Genomic DNA, 14,710 nt, shown 5'->3' with positions numbered 1-14,710 from the left:
GGGGTATGTGAAGGAGATAGATATGAGAGAGGGAAGAAGAGGGAGAGAAGGGAGAAAGGGGGAGAAAAGGTTAAATGAGAGAGAATTCATATGACAAGGCCTGCCCCTATCCTACCTAAGGCTCACCTCTGCCTGGCATAGCTCCAACCTGCTCCCCTAGAAGCAGCTGCTCTCCTCACATCAACCCCAGGGCTACTGCTGGATTCAAGAAGTTCTCTTCCAGAGACTCCTCCTCTTTCTTCATCCCCCAGGGCCTCAAAGCACCACACACACACCCTCTCATTCCCTTGGCATCTGAAGCATTCACTGACTCCTCACCAGGTATTTGGGGCTGTGATGGGGACATCTCAGCCAGTCTAGGATTGACACAAAGGAGATATGCCCTCGTTACTCTGGCAGCCAACTCCTGCCTCCCTCCTCCTTCACCTTATTGCCCAAAGGAAGCTTCCATCCTATACTCATCTCTGGGAAAACCTGAGAGAGAACCTTATTGGGGAATGAGCAAACTGGGAAGGGAGGAGGGAGACTCAGAGGCTCTTAGTAACCATCTCCTCTCCTTCCTTATCTTCCCCAACTTGGAACCCGAGGCCAACTGGATAGAGGGAGATAGCTTACGCCACGCCAGGCGCCCAGTACCCCCAGGTCCCATTCCTGACCTTCAGGCTGAAGTTTTGTCCCTTTGCTCCTCTCTTGCACCACAGCTAAGATAGCTTGTGAAGAAACTGTTCCAAGGACACTTTACTAGAGATTCCTACTTTGTCTAGTGAAGCCAGGCCTATCTCCTTCCTCCTCTGGTTGGTGGAAAGTAGTGACTGTAACCAAGTGTCATTCGAATGACTCCAGCTCCTTCTCCCCCACCCCACTACTATAGGATGTTTCCAGTAACCAAATGATCTTTGGCAAGGAGTGAGAACAGCTCCCCCTTCCCCTTCCACACCTAGTCCCCTTCTTGCTCCACACCTCCTAGCAAGGCAGGGACTTGTGCCTGGGATCTCTGCCCACCTCTCCACCCCCACAGGTCCCCAAAGCAGCACTAAAGTGACAAATCCACACAGAGAAGTGGACTAGCTATGCAATTTCCGGGCATGAGGATTTTTCAAAACAAGCTACCATAATTTAGGGAATATATGCCATCCTATGAGCCAGCCTAATTTTTACCTCCTCACCACTGGGCCTTGAAGAATAACATGTTCCCAAGTCTGGAACAGATCCCTTGTTAAGAGCTAACAACATTAGAAGAGCCTTCCCTCCTTCTTCACAACATTGTTACCAAAACCCACACCATCCCTGGCACTCCTCCCCCTCTGTGTTTCAGGGCAGTAAGTGGCCAAATACTGGACACCTGTTTTTGGATTCTCAAGCCCCTCTGATTCTGATTCCCCCCACCCCTGCCACTTCAAGTGCCAGGGAGGGACCTCCTCGCTGTTCTCCCTAAGAACCCAAATAACAGAGATCTGGGGTGGGGACAGGCAAGATGCTAAATGGTTGGGGGTGGGAGATTTGGAGAAACAGGTACAGAGACACACAAAGAGACAAATATAAACCTTTAGCCCCTTCTATGACAAACCCCAGGGTAGCAAAAGAACTCACAAGTCTTTCCTATCCTATCCTCCTGGCGCTTGGAAGCCCAGCTCGAAACAGAACCAAGATGACAACATATTACACAATCCTGGGCTCTCAGTCTATACTCCTTTCTGCAACATGGTTTGGAGGAAAGTAAGAAGGAAGTGGTAGACAGTCAGACCATCCAAACAGAGGCAACATGCTGTGGTGAGAACAGACCTTCAAATCAGGAAATCCGAGTCCAGATTTCCTGCCATCATTTGCTAGTGGTGTAACAAGGCAAAGCTAACCCCACCCTTTTGAGTCTCAATTTCTTCATCTGTAAAATGAGGGGGTTGGACCAGATAAGCTTTAAGATCCCTTCCAGTTCTAGAGGCCCAGAGGTCTATGAACTCAATAGTCCTATACTCTTCTAACAAGCCTTCATTACAAGAACAGGTGAGCAATTATAGGAGAGAGAGGGAAGATTTACCTTTACACTGACAGCAGCTGGCATCTTTTCACTGTTCTAGTTGTAAAGAGCTGGACCAAATCCAGTAGGCCTCAGGGATCCCCTCCCCCAAACCCTTCTTTGTTTTAATCCAGAAAAGCCAGAGTCTTCGTGGGACAAAGAGATAGGAGGGATGATGATGCCCTTTGGGAATGTCAATGTGATCCTTGCTATTCCTGCTCCAAGCCTAATAACAGCTCCTTGGCTATTACAAATCTCTTATGGTTTCAGTATCACTTTAATTCAAGCCCAGTCTTAAATGCTTGCTCTCCCTCCCTCTCTCTCCCTCACACCCCCCCCACCCCCCATCCATCCATCCATCCCTCCCTCCCTCTCAGTCTCCTCCATGGTTACCGGAAGGAAGAATGCTCCAAAGGCCCTTCTCTGCCCCCTTGCCACCATCCCACTGACCAGATAACACCTAAGGCCACCAAACCCCACTGGGATAGGGAAGTTGATAAATGGATGAAGGACCTCCTGAGTGGTTGGTCTAGAAGAGGCAAATACCCAACTCTTCAAAGGGACTAAGGCAGGCGTGGAGAACCTGTGGCCTCAAGGCCACATGTGTCCTTCTAGGTCCTCAAGTGTGGCCCTTTGTTTGGATTCTGTCAAAAGGATGCACTTGAGGACCTAGAAGGCTGCATGTGGTCTCGAGGCCACAGGTTCCCCAACACTGAATTAAGGGTTAGGGTTGAGGATAGGAGTGAGCTCTCACCCAAGAGACAAAATCTCCCAACAGAATTCACAACTCCCACCTACATATCCAAGATACTTGAAACTGTTTCACCTACACTCTATAGCTATATGCCTCTGATAACCTTGTAGACAATGTTTACATTGTTAATATTTGGGGGAAGGGTATTTCTCAATGCCTTAAAAATTTTCCTGGAAGGAGCCCCTTTGCCCACTTAAAAAACTATTAAGAATCCAACTTGGTAGAATGGAGAGGAAAAAAGTCTGTATTTGGAGTCAAAGGATCTGAATTCAAATTCTGCCTGTCACTCCCTAGGTGACCTTAGAGAAGTCACTTACCCCTCTCTAGGCCTTAATTTCTTCATCAGTAAAATGAGGGAGTCGAATTAAATGAACTTTTATGTCCCACCCAGCTCTAAATATATAATCTTATGAAGTCCCACAACCATGTTGACAAGGCCTATTGAGGATTTCAGAATGAAGACCTTTTTGCCTTCCAACAGAAAGTTACGGGAGGGTAGCAGGGAGGAGAGACCACTATAGAGTACTAGAGCCCTCAGGTGGTGCCATATTGCACTGGAGTCAACAAGATGTTTTCCTGAGTTCAAATCAGGCCTCAGACACTAGCTGTGTGTCTCTGGGCAAGTCACTTCACCCTGTTTGCCTCAGTTTCCTCACCAGTAAAATGAGCTGGAGAAGGAAATTGGCCAACCACTCCAATATCTCTCCCAAGAAAACCCCAAAGGGGGTCATGAAGAGTCAGACGCAATTTAAAACAACTAAATAACAAAAAGAGCCCAGATAGTGTGCAACTACCCCTATTTCTCATGGAAAAAACTGAGTAGCCCATACAAATATTTATTAAATGTGCCACTCACAGGCATAAATCTACAAGTTAAAATTTATTAGGATGCAAAGAAACACCTGCCTCCTGCCTGCCCTCCCCGGCCTCAGATCTTTTCCAAAAGTAGGCAGAGGGAAGGGCAGAGATTAGCTCTAGTCAGCCCCTGTCCATGTTCACCCTTCTCTATGCCCAGACAGAGGTCCCAGCTGAAGGGGCCCATTGTTAAGGCCAGAGTCCTCAGAGTGGAGTGGGGGAAGAGAGGGACTGTTGAGGAGGAAGGAACGGGGAGGGGGGGGGGAAGGGTTATAAACTTATGGAGCTAACAGAGATATGGTCTCCTCTAGAGTCCAAACCCACTGTTACCCTTCTGGACAGGTTTCAAGGAGCTAGGTACACTCAAAATGTTGCTGTCTGGGTCCCAGCCAGCAAAGACGTCCCTGGGACTGGGGGGTCAGGGGAGGAGGTGGTCCTCCATGTGGAAAAGATGTCACCAGAGCTAAGCCTTGAAGGATTCTAAGGGTCAAGGACGAGGCAAGGGAGAATTCCAGGCATGGGGGACAGAGGCTCATCAGAGAATGGATAGAAGCCCAGTTTGGTGGGAACACAGAATTTGTCAAGGGAGTGGTATGGAATAATTCTGGAAATGTAGGCAGTTCCCATGTCTTGAATGCCTGGCTGAGGAGTTTGGATATTACTTAGGCTTACTTAGGAGGGGTCGGAAGGAAGTCATCTATCACCCCAGTCTATGGAAGAAAGGAGAGCAACCTTTGACCTCTTCCCCAGAAAAAGCACCTAAGAGCAGTCCAGGTCTTTTGACACCTAACTCAAGATTCTTTCCATTATGCTTCATTTCCCTCTTCAGCCCTCCACCCAACAGCTAACAGGTAGCATTAAAGAGTGGTTTCAGGTTTGAATCTCACAACCCTGTAAGGCAGATGCTGTTATCTCCACCTTACAGACAATACTAATATTAATAATATTAGCTACCATTTGTATAGTGCTTATTGTGTTCCAAACACTATACTAAGTGCTTTACAGTCATTATCGCATTTGATGCTCAAAGTCCTGTGAGGCAGGGGCTATTACCCCCATTTTACTGTTGAGGAAACCCCAGGATCACAAAGCTAGTGTCTGACACTGGATCTGAACTCAGGTCTTCCTAACTTCTGGTTCAACTAATAGGAGTTGGGAAGTCTAAAAGAGGAAGAAGAGATCAATTTCCTGTAAACAGTCTATGACCTTTATCTTCTCCCCAGGGACCAGAGGATGGGCGGCAGCTGAAGGATAGGGACAATGCACTAGATTACAGCACCTAAGACCACTGGAGCTGGAAAAGACCTCTCTCTCACACCCATAATTTGGAGACAGAAAAACTGAGGCACAGAAAGACCAGGCTGAGGTCACCCAGTGGACAGGCAATACAAGGATCCCCCACCCTCGGCCCACAGCGGAGACACCGAGGTTCTAGCACTGTACCCTAGGTGGGGTCATCAGGAGAAAGAAGACTTGCAGCCTGGGTTTTCAGCTCCCTCAATATCTGCAACTGAAGAAAAGTAATGACTCTTGTTGTTACAAGAGTGTGATTTTAAAAAGAAAGGGGGAAAAAAAGAGTCCCATTCCTGGAGTCAGAGCTCTTAAACTTGGCTAAACTTGGCAACCTACCTAGCCTAATACTCTCCGTACATCTGGTGATTGATAAATGATTTATAAATGAAGTGCCGGGCGCTGTACTAAGCGCTTTACAAATATCTCATATGATTCCCACAGTACCACCACTAGGAGTTAGGTGCTAATATCATCTCCATTTTACAGTTCAGGAGACTGAGGCAGAAACAGATTTAAGTGAGATGCCCAGGTGCACACAACTAATAAGTAGCTGGGGTCCAATCTGAACTCGGGTCTTCCTGACTCTGGGCCCAGGGCTCTATCTGCCACACCACCTAGCTGCCAAAAAGTGACCTGGTCTTGAATGTAGAAAATCTGAGATGAGGTTTGAACCCCAGCTCTACATATTAGCTGTGAAACCCTGGGCAAGTCCCCTGAGCCTCTGTTTTCCCCTCAATAAATGGATAGCAATATTTGCATTACACAACCTACTTCAAAGGCTTCAGTGAAGAAAGTACTGTATAAACCTTAAACATAACATAACTGTACACCAACCAGGATTAGTTATTACTATTAAAAATATTATTCCAGAGTTCCTTTTCTGGTCTCTTCTGATTTAAAAAGTAACTGATATCCAGTTTAGAAATAAATGCCACATGACTACATAAATATAACCAACATCAAACTGCTTTCCTTCTCAATGAGGGAGTGGGGAGGGAGGGAGAGAATTTGGGACTCAATTTTAAAAACCAATGTCGAAAATTGTTTTAACATGTAATTGTGGAAAAATAAAATACTATTTTTTAAAAAAGGAATAAACGCAGCACTCCATAGAACACAAATGCAGTTAAAAGAAAATTTTTATAGAAACGAAATATAGGAGGTTCTATCTTAGATAGCTAAATGGTTTTTGTTGTGGTTTTTAAATTTAGTCATCTCTAACACATACCCAACACCAAAAACTAACAACCCAGGATGGAAAAGAATACTGACTGGCTTTAATATACACCTCACCTATGCAGTTACTCCCTCTCTCTCCCCAATGGTAGATTAAGGGACCACAACTAATAACAGAGGAGATCGGGAATACTGAGAGGGTGGAGAAAACAGAGGACCAGACAGTAGCACATAAAGGTCACATCCAGAACCCTGACCTGAGTTTAAATAGCCTCCCTCTGCCTGTCTCCTCAGAAGCACACAATGGGGATACTGACAGTATCCACCTCACCAAGGACTAAAGAAAATAATAAATGTAAAGCAAACTTTAAAAAACTATATAAATGCTAGCTATTATCTATTACTATAATCTGATCAGCATTTACAGGCCTTCACAACCTCACCCCTTCCAAGTCCGTACTATACGCTACACTGATCTTTCTATTCCCCACAGGAAACTCCTGTCACCCCATGCCTGGAATGCCTTCTCTCTCCTTCAGAACTCAGCTCAAATTCCATCCTCTGGGGGGCTTTCCAGGTTCTCTCCATCTCCAGTGCCTAGCTTCCCTTTATATTGTATATACCTTGTATGCAGTTATGTTCCCCTAGTAGAACATGAATCTCTTAAGGGCCATGCTCCCCAGCCCCAATTCTTTACATCCCCAGCATTCAGCACAATTACTCGCACAAAGTAAAAGCTTCATAAATGCTCGTTGACTGACATCCCTGAGATGGCATTTAAAGTCCCAACCTACACACTCCCACTTAAGAGTACCAGACCTGCCCCTTCAAGAGTTCTAAGCTCCAAAGCCCACACTCATGGCTGAATCCTTCCTTCCTTCTTCCATCTTCCTACCACCCTCTGCTATGAGGCCTATCCAGTCCAGCAACTTTTTGGAGAGGTGGAAGGGGACAAACCAAACATAGTGGGAGACAGAGACAGACTGAGAGACAGAAACAGAGAGACAGAGACAGTGATGTTTCTTTTTCCTGCTCCATCTCTTCAGTTTGACAGAAGGAGAAAAAGAAACTGAATGTAACAGACTGGAGGTTTGAACCCAGGTCTTCTGGTTCCAAACCCAAAGCTGTCTGTTTTGTTTTGGTTTTTTTTTTCCCCCATACAACACTATACTCATCCTTGTAGCACACACAGGATGGCAGAGGGCAAATTCAGGGAGGGCTGTGTTTAGTAACCAGGGACTGCACTCAGACCTAACAAGAAAGCTACTAGTTTACCATCCAAGCCTCCCTTCTCCAGGAGTCCCCACCCCCACGGCCACAAGTATCGCCCATAGCCAATACGGAGGGCACAGGAGCCACGTACGGTCACTCACTGGAGCCAGGTTTCTGGGGTGTGGGTTCTAAGGGGGTGGCACGTCATCACTGCAGAATTACGGTTCTCCAACCATGGCCTGGCAGGCGTGGGATGGGAAGTAGACAGACGAGTTTGGGTTTGGAGCGGGCTAACCGGCTCAGGCACAGCTGGCTGCCCCTCAGCCCTACAAGGGAAGAAACAGGGAGGAGCACCTTCGGGCAGCCCATTCCCTTCCATGTAGGGATCAAGTCCCAAAGGGGATGCCCCATCGTTGGCTTGTAGCTTCATTTATAGCCACACTACAGTAGCAGAGGGGTCCCAACATAGTCGTAATAGGAGACATGCCTACAGATCTTCCCCGAGACTGAAAAGACAAAAAAGGACCACAACGTGTCCTGTTTATAACTAGAGAGAAATAGAGACTCCACTCCCCCCACAACCAAGGAAGCTGGAAAGCAAGAACTCTAATGTTTCTGACCTTCCTTCCATGGCTGTTCTATGGTCAGCTAAGCAAAATGAGTGCTGAAGCGTAACACTGGCACCACGGAAGGAAACTGAGGCAGAGCCTGGCCACCAGTCAGGTGGTAACAGGAAGTAACAGACCTCAAAAATCTAAGACTCCCAAGCCCTTCTCCCCCACCACATAACCTCTTTGGAGGCTAGAGATCATCTCCAAGCTCTGGGTGTGGCTGCAAAAGGAGACATCCCGAATGCCAGAGTTTTTGTCTGACTGCCTCCTCCCCCAGGTGGAACAGAGCCAAAGAGAGATAAAAGCTGAAGTGGCACAAGCCTCACACGTTGACAGGGAGCTACGGTCTTGATACTGGCTCAATACCCACAGCTCAACCGGGTGAACATTTAGCCTCTAGCTAGGACTCCCCTGAGGGCAGCCACAGATAGGAAATAGAGGATCCACCCCCCTACTCCTAGAGGACCGCATGGGTCTTGGCAACTGTAAGACCTGAGTTCAAATTCCAAATTCTCATACTTTTTAGCTATATGACCTCCTAGGCAATTAATTTGATCAAGAGGTCTCAGTTTCTTCAAATGTAAAAACTAGGAAAATCAATTAATAAGCATTGGTTAAATGCTTCCTATGTTCCAAGTATGGGATAATAACACTTGCATTAACTACAACTCCTGCACAGGACTGTGGGCAAAGTGCTTTGTTAATCTTAAAAAACAAGAGAATTGTGAGCTATTCAATAATTCTTGTGACTAGTGGGCCTTATCTGCAGTCTCACCTAGACGCAAGCAAGATTCTTACTATCTATACCCATCACCCTTCCACCTACTTCTCATCCTTTTCCCCATAACAATGAGGTTCCTTTCACGGGGTGGGGGGGTGTAGAACAGAGGGCAGGTGCTACATTCATACCTCTAGCCCACATGGCAAAGTTACAGGGTAAGTTTTCTGCTTTCTGAGCAAATCACATTTGGACTTAACTGCACTTTTTCCTCTCCCTGAATTCAGTGTCCATTGCAGCACTGACCTCACAGAGTCCTGAAGGTGCCAGGTGCTTGCTGCTCCGAACCTACTTCTCCCTACCACAGGAAGGGTAGGAATCTCCTTTGCAAACCTTAAAGCACTATATAAATATGAGTTTTTATTAATATTGAAGTTCTTTCAAACTGGTTTGGCCTAGAGTCCCATTACTTTCCTTTGAATACGCTCTAACAACTCGCAGGATTTCAGACTCTGTGGATTGGTTACAAACTGATATTCATCACCACTTTCATATAACAGACCCCTTGTAAGGGGAAGTGAGGCAGGGGAAGAAGGTTATCACTCTCCTGCCCTTCTGCCCAGGCTGAAATATTTTTTTTCTGGAGGAAAGTGAAATACATTCTTATGAAAGAGGGCTGTATGGTCATCTCTTGGCTCTGCGGATTATACACATGGGCTATCTGCATCGGCCTTCCCCAAATCTGTTGGGCAAATGGCCCAAGATTCATCAGGCAATTAGTATCTTTCACCCCCATGATTACCCAGTACTGGAAAGTAAAGGGAGAGAAACCAAATAAAAACATATCAGGGTCAGAGTTGAAACCCTTGACCTTCTACGACCACAGGCTTCTTCCCACTAGCTGTAAGAACCCCCACCCACAAAGGGACCCAGGTGCCCAACTCAGAACTGAGATCGAGGTAATGCCCTTACCTGCAGCCTTCTGCCGCCTTGCCCCCGAAGGATGAGGGGAGGAATGCCCCCAAACCACACTAGCTTCCAGGCTCCCCAAAAAGTGGTGAGAGAAGAGGGTCAAACAGGATGCTTCTGGACTCCACTGTCCAACCTCTCCTTGACTCACAGCCCTTCTGCTTCCTAGCCCCCTCCACTACATTCTATGGTCCCGAGCAAGCCCCTTCACACACCCCCAGAAAGCCGCCTCACCACCTCCTTCTCCTCCTCCGCCTCCTTACTCTGTGTCCCTCCGGGGTGGCCTCTGCGCCCTGGGGAAGGCCCTGTCCCTTTCTCTCGAAATAAGTTTCCTGGACAGAGATCCTCACCTGTCCCTCCTGCACCCCCGGCCTCCAATTTGCCTCTTGCACCCCGAGCCGACCTTCTCCTTCAGGTCCCCCGGGTCCTACCAGTCGGGCTCCCCCAAGCAGTTCTAACCCTCTCCAGATATGCTGGGTCACTTCCTCCCTTCTGTGTTTGCCAGAGCTCCCCCTAAACCGCTCAGGTGGCCTTCCCCCAAACTGCCCTGCCTGTTTGCCTGAGCTCCTCCCCAGCAGCACCCCCGGCTCCCTGGAGGTCCCCTCAAACCACCCCGCCGGCTCCCCGAGGCTCCACGTAAACCACTCTCCCTGCTCGCCCGGGCTGCCCCCGACCTCCTGCTCCACCGGCTGTCTCTGCAGATCTGCTCCTTCGCCCCGCTCCTGTACCCCGGCCCCAGCCTCCCCGTGCTCCTGGACTGCGGGGCTTCCTTCCCCCTTCTCCTGGTGCTGCTTCCTAGGACCCAAGCCCACCTCCTGTACTGCCGGCCAGCTCCCGGAGCGGCCCCAGAGCAGCAGGCTCGTCCAGTCCTGGGGGGCGCCAGCAGAGCCAGCGCTGCCCCCCGCGCTCGGCCTGCGGCCGCCGCGCGCTCCCTGCTCCTGCACCCCCGCGCCCACCCCGCCCTGTTCCTGCACCCCCGAGCTCACGCCCCCCTGCTCCTGCACGCTGGGCCTCAGCCCCCGCCTCTGCTGCGGCTCCCAGCTGAGCAGCCCGCGCCGGCTGAGCCGCGGCTCCTCCGGCAGCGCCGCGCTCAGCCCCTCGGCAGTCGGAAGCCCTCCCCACGGGGCCCGGGGCCCCCTGCCCTCCTCAGGCCGCGCTGCCCCCCTGCTCCGGATGGTGATGCTGGGGAGGCCTCCAGCCCGCTGGGGCAGCCCCGCACTCCCGGGCTCAGCCCGCGGAGCCCCTGCCTCCTCCTCCTCCCCTTTCTCCTCCTCCTCCTCCTCCTCCTCCCGGGCTGCAGAGTCTGCCCCCGCCCCCTACCGCGCCCGCGCGCCCCTGCGCCCGCGCGCGCCTGTCCGTGGCCCCGCGCTCTCCGCCGCCGGCCCCGGGGCTCGCGCCCCCGCCTGCCACCGCAGGTGCTGCTAGAGCCTCTCCAGGGCAGGGCGGGAGGGGGTGGGGCCGGGGGAGGGAGCCGCCGCGTGCGCGCGCCTGCGTGCCCGGAACGAGGCGGGGCGGCCCTCGCTCTTAAAGGGCCAGCAGCTGGCGCGAGTCTCCCTGCGCAGAGGGGGGTGCGCGCGCCCCCCCCCCCGGGAAGAGAGTGCGGGCGAGAGGAGGGGGGGCGGTGCCCAGTAGCGTCCGAGGGTGGGGAGGGGCGCGGTGTGAAGCCGTTGAGCTGCAGTGATCTGGGTGCGCCTGGGACTTAGGACGCCGGTCACGTCCTTCGCCAGGCGGTGGACCCACCGGGCAAGCGATATCCCATCTCGGGGCCTCAGTTTCCTCATCTGTCAAAAGAAGGGATGGAACATGACCAGGGTCCTTCACCTTCTCTGCACCATGGACCCCTTTAATAGTAATAACCTTTACACGGCGCTTTCATTTGCTGCGGAGTGCATTTGTGTGTGCCAGGCACTGTGCTAAATGCTTTACAACTTCCTCATTGGATCCTCACAACAACCCTTTGTCAGTCTGATGAAGACTGCAGACTCCTCCAATTAATATTTTGGTTCTGTGGGGTTTTTTTTAACTCATAATGAAAGAAAATGCAGTTAGAGGTTAGTGAAAATAAAGATGTAATTTTTTTTTCCTCCGCCAAGTCCAGGGGACCCAAGGTTAAGAGCCCAGAACTAAGAGAAATAGAACACTTAGAGCTCACCTATCCCTTTTGCAAATGACTGGAATCATAGATTTAGAAATTGATGGGACCTTTTAGAGCATCACATCCAGTCATTTCAAAATTTTATGTAGTGATTCCCACCTTTTAAACAAAAAAGTCACCGTTACTCCCCCAACTTTTCATAAAATAATCTACACAAATAATTTTATCTCACATTTATTCAAATAAAATTAAGAATTTATTGATTTTAAAATAACACAAAGAATTATTTTAAATACAATAAAACAAGGTAATAGACCCTGACCATTTAAAAAATCTGTTACAATTCTCATATTTATAATAACTAACAAGACACAGTGTGATGTGGATAGAGAGCCTGCTTCCATGCCAGGAAGTAAATCTGGGATAAATCTTTCCCCTGGCATGTAATCCCACAGGTATGTCATGACTGTGGGCAAGTTACCTAACCTTTCAGTGCCCTAGGCTACTTTTTGGATTATAAATTTCAGAGAAGGTGCTGACTTTTATTCACCTGGGAGATCTCTACAATGATGAAACCACAGGTCCAATCTCGGATCCCTAAAATTAATAATATTTAATATGTTGGGAGGGCTTGTCTGTCAGGGCAAAGTTTCTAAAATATTGTCATCGATGATATTGCTACTCCTTATTTCATTAACCATAAATTGAGATCTGTATTTCATCTTTATAGACAGATAAAGCCACAAAACCCTATTTCGTAAATGGGTAACAAAAATCAGTTAAATTTTTTCACTTGATTTGATGAACCAATTAATTCTTTGCCTGTAATTAAAATATAAGATATCCAGATTATAGTACTGAAAGTACTATAATAAGACACATCTACTAACTATTCTTGAACAGATACAGGAAGAACAAATGTATCATATTTGTTATTGGCAAGTGGATTCCTTTCCTATTTTTATTTGGACAAAACAAAGTCTTTATTTAAAATCTTTTTTTTTAAATTTTAGACTTAAATGCTAAAAGTTAAATATATAATGAGAAAAGAGGAAGAAACATAAAATTAAATATTAAAACTTAAGTGTAAGATAAGGAAAGAAAAAAATGTCATGTGCACAGCAGAACATAAGGGAGGATTCAAAACATACAGCAATAAATTTCCATTTCAAGAAAGCCTATATAATAAATACTACATGCTGCGTTGAGAGCTGTCCATCTTTTCTTTGCTTCCTTATAGTTTTTCTTTGTTCTCTGCTGTACACTTTTTACTTTGTTCTTGTTTTCCCCCTTCCTCCCCGCCCCCGCCCCACTCCATATGAAGGTCTTTAAAATAAGTTGAGGATTGCTTCTGTAGACTGGTGAAGTATTTTTAAGTTTGGGAAACATATGAAAAAATACTATTTTGCAAATTTATTCATCCTTAGCTCTTTTTCATTAATACTGTCATTGTCTTTCTCAATCAGAGTATGAATTTTAGAATATCGTATTTTTATTTTTAGAGCCACCTAGGTGGTGTAGTGGTTAGAGAGTCAGGCCTAGAGTCAGGAAGACTCATCTTCATGAGTCCAAATCTGGCCTCAGATGCTTACTAGCTGCATGACCCTGGGCAAGTCATTTAACCCTGTTTGCCTCAGTTTCCTCATCTGTAAAATGGGCTGGAGAAGGAAATGGCAAACCCCTCCAGTATCTCTGCCAAGAAAACTCCACATGGGGTCATGAAGAGTTGGATGTGACTGAACAACAATTGTTTCATTTAGAGTACTCAGCTTTTCAAAAAATCCATCAAATATATAAGTTTCAGGGGGAAAAAAATGTTATCAAATGAATGGCATCACCTCTATTATTAGCATTAAGAAAAATGGCATTTTCTTCCTTTAGTTCAAGTATCCTTCAATGCACTTGGATACAAGGAAGCTGGCATGTTTCCCAATAATATAGAATTGCTCTATGTTCTGCTCCCATGTCAGTACACAATTTTGTAATAAGTCTTCCTCAACCCTCAAGTCCCCATTGGTGTGCTTCCCTTTAACAATTAGACAATAGACTCAATCAACTTTAAGAAAAAAACATTTACTCAACCGGCATATCAAAACCAGTAAATACAAAAATATGTCTCCCGAATCCTGGATTGCACACTCCGCAAACACACACAGAGTCCGCAGGAGTGGCGAGTGGCCACAGACTTACGGTACAATCAGTAGTACACGTGTATAGGAAACATGTTTTGTCAAGGCAGCCCACGACCATGGAACAGCTGGGCCCCGGTGTACTTTCTTTCTCAGGAGTGTCCTGATGAGTTCCCCATATCTCAGCTAGAATAGGAGATCCATTATTGGGTTGGTCCAAGTAGGTCTTTCACCTGGCTGGGCTGCTGCCCCCACCCTAGGTAGAGCTCTTCACATGGGACAGTATCTCTGCTGATCAACTTAACTTCCTGGACTTGGTCTTCAAGGGGAAGCTGTAGTCTCCATGACCTCTGACTTCTGGTTTAGCCAGGTATTACTGGACTCTTTTTAATTAGGTTGATTTTTTTTTCCTCTTTTAGGAAGGCCAGTGACCCTTGGTCTAGGATTAGCAGAAACCCCTTGTCAGTGATTCCCCTGGGGCCTTTGGCTCTGAGGATTGTCACCTCCAGACAGGATATGGGAGAAGTCTAGTCTTTCCTATTTAATAATTCTTTATGGTTCAGAGAATCATTCCTTCCATAAAGAACCTTACCCTTACTTATGCTGACTAGACAGTTAGTTTCCCAGATTCCTGTTGGGGCATTATGTAGATGAGTGGCTGGGGACAAAAGTTTAGAGGCAGTCGGTGCCCTGGAGCAAGTTAATTGTCATCATTGGCCTTGAGAGGAATGTTTCCTTTACATTTTATTGCCTCTCTGTTTGCCCCTTCCAATCTTCAGCTTTTCTGAAGTCCAAAGGAGGCTCACCATTATGTAAAAAATTATTACGTATGTAACTCTCCTTTTATCTATCTTAATATAGGTGATTGTCTGTGAAAGATGTAA

At 47.4% G+C, this 14,710-nt stretch overlaps 1 protein-coding gene across 3 annotated transcripts in view; it reads right to left on the bottom strand.

Moving 5' to 3' along the window:
- Positions 1 to 10,214, bottom strand: part of TNK2 (tyrosine kinase non receptor 2) — a 46,314-nt gene extending 36,100 nt beyond the window's left edge. For all 3 annotated transcript variants that reach the window (XM_036746367.1, XM_036746365.1, XM_036746366.1), the window contains exon 1: positions 9,606 to 10,214. The gene's annotated coding sequence lies outside the window, so the exon portion shown is untranslated. The remainder of the gene's footprint in view (positions 1 to 9,605) is intronic.
- Positions 10,215 to 14,710: the final 4,496 nt, after the last annotated feature.

The sequence above is a fragment of the Trichosurus vulpecula genome, chromosome 2 (genome assembly GCF_011100635.1).
Source record: "Trichosurus vulpecula isolate mTriVul1 chromosome 2, mTriVul1.pri, whole genome shotgun sequence".
In the NCBI taxonomy this organism is placed as follows: Eukaryota; Metazoa; Chordata; class Mammalia; order Diprotodontia; family Phalangeridae; genus Trichosurus; species Trichosurus vulpecula.
This window is presented reverse-complemented; position numbering and strand designations above follow the sequence as displayed.